Source organism: Talpa occidentalis, unplaced genomic scaffold, assembly GCF_014898055.3.
Source record: "Talpa occidentalis isolate TD23 unplaced genomic scaffold, MPIMG_talOcc4v2.1 talOcc4.2, whole genome shotgun sequence".
Classification (NCBI taxonomy): Eukaryota; Metazoa; Chordata; class Mammalia; order Eulipotyphla; family Talpidae; genus Talpa; species Talpa occidentalis.
This window is the reverse complement of record NW_023602073.1, coordinates 43212349-43214481: the sequence shown is the minus strand read 5'-3', so window position 1 is coordinate 43214481 and position 2133 is coordinate 43212349. Positions and strand designations below refer to the sequence as shown.

The window sequence follows — 2133 nt, the reverse complement described above, 5'->3', positions numbered from 1 at the left end:
AAAACATGCCTCTATTAAAAAAATTAAAAAAAAACTAATTAAAAACATATTGCTTCAGAATTATGCTCAGTGATATAAGCCAGAAGGAAAATGAAAAATATTGGATGGTTTCACTTATAACAGGAATATAGGGGAATCAAATAAGACATCAGTGTAAAAAAATAATAACAGTACAAAACACAACAAAGCAAAAACAGACAATTATAAATCAGAGACATCCTGCAGGGGAGGAGGAGGGAGAGGGATCAGAGGGATTGAGGGAGGAGCACAAGGGACTGTGGTGATGGTGCATGGGTGCCTTGGGGAAGGAAATTCCATGGGCACTCAATCTGAGGAGGTGGGGGGAAGCAAATATTGTCTAAAAAAATGCAAAAAATGATAAATGTAAAATAAAAAAATGAAAAAAAAAACCCCAAAAACATATTTCTTCATAAAGTCAGCCCCTATGAAGACCCATTAAAAAGCATTTCTTCCTCCCTCGTATATAAGCTACCCACAAATAAACGCTCAAATGATAACTAATGATAGTCTTCCCTGAGTATTTTATGGGCCAGGAATCATTCAATATGCCCATTAAGTATTCGCAATCACTCTACGTTTTAGGTGCCACAATTATCCCCTATTGCACAAATACAGAAACTGAGGCACAAAGAGGCCTCAGCCACCTTACCGGAACTCACTAAGCTAAGTGGCAGAGACAGGATTCAAACTCTGTGGTCTGGCTCCAGTGCTGTGTTCTTATCATTATAAAAAGAGGACATTTAACAGATTCACTATCTAGGGCATGTCTGTAGAATGACTGAGTTAGAAGCAGTTGTCAAAGCACAGTCACTAGCTGGGAGAGATGGTGTTTGGAAGCCTGTTTGACAGCCATCAAGGAGCAGGGATGCAGGGGCTGACGCCAATCTCACAGAATGAGAGATTACTAGAAATTTTAGGGCCCAAATGTTTGTCTATAAAACAAAAAATTACAGAGCATGATTTTGCTGTTTTTCTTCATCTAAGTTAGACAAAACAAAACCCTCTATAGAAATTCCCTGAATTCCAGATTCTCTCTACCATGTCCTTGACTCTAACAGGGGCTAATTCAGGTGTCTGTCAGGTAGTTAGTCAAGAGCTTCTTTGCTTCTCTTTCCAGTTTTCACCTACCATCTTCATTCTCCAGCCCCTCTGCACTCTCTCTGCCCTGGGTCTGCGCCAGTCTCCGCTCCCTGGCCCTGTCACCTCTCAACTTCCTTCTATGTTGTGACCTGCACAGCAGGTACCTTGAGCCTGGGGACTGCTTATTCCAGGGATCCTTGCCAGCAGATTCTAGACACATTTTTATTTTTATTTTTCACAGTATTTGCTTATTTATCAAGAGAAATTATTCTTTTACCCAAATATTCACGTTTCATAGTTCAGGAACACAAGTCAGTGACAAACTTCCATGGAAGTCAAGTCAAAGAAATCCTTTATGTTTCAAGATCACTTTGCACTCTGAAAGATCCCAGCCTTCCTCATCTCCTCAAAATCTTACATGGAATCATAATTTCTGTAGAAATCTGTATATACCTACTTTCTTAGTTCAGCCACAGCAAACTTAGAGAGCTGCAGCTCCCAAGGATACAATAAATGCTCCAATAATGTGAACTCAAAGATGCTTGACCAGAAGGCCTCGCATCTGAGGCTTGGACAAAGCACTGGAAGCCATGGTGGCTCTTCTACACAGGGACGTCCTTCCACACTGAAGGAGAAATGGAAAGTCAAGACACATTAAAAAAAATTATTTATTGATATACTGGGGCTCCCCTGGTGCCCAGGCGGTTGAGTGCAGCACTGTGAAGCTGTCTGCAGCCTCTGCCGTGTGGGTTCAATTCTGGCTGGCTGACGAGGGTCCCACGTGGCGTGGCAGACCTCTCCTGTCGCGCCAGCTGCTCCCCTCAGCAGTGTATTTCATCAATCTGCCTGTTCTGTTCCCCACTCTGTCTCCGGTGAATCCTCTCACCCTCCGGCATATCTGACCTGTACCCCGGTTCTTGTATGTATGAATAAATAAATCCTTAAAAAATTTTATTTATTGATATATTTTTATATTGTTGTTCATTTTTGTACAATGTTTGATTTCTCCTCTCTGGTATTGTCCCCATAAAC

The 2133-nt window shown here is 41.5% G+C and overlaps 1 pseudogene; it reads right to left on the bottom strand.

Moving 5' to 3' along the window:
• Nucleotides 1-1466: 1466 nt before the first annotated feature.
• On the bottom strand, nucleotides 1467-1693 carry LOC119253203 (cytochrome c oxidase subunit 6C-like; annotated as a pseudogene).
• Nucleotides 1694-2133: the final 440 nt, after the last annotated feature.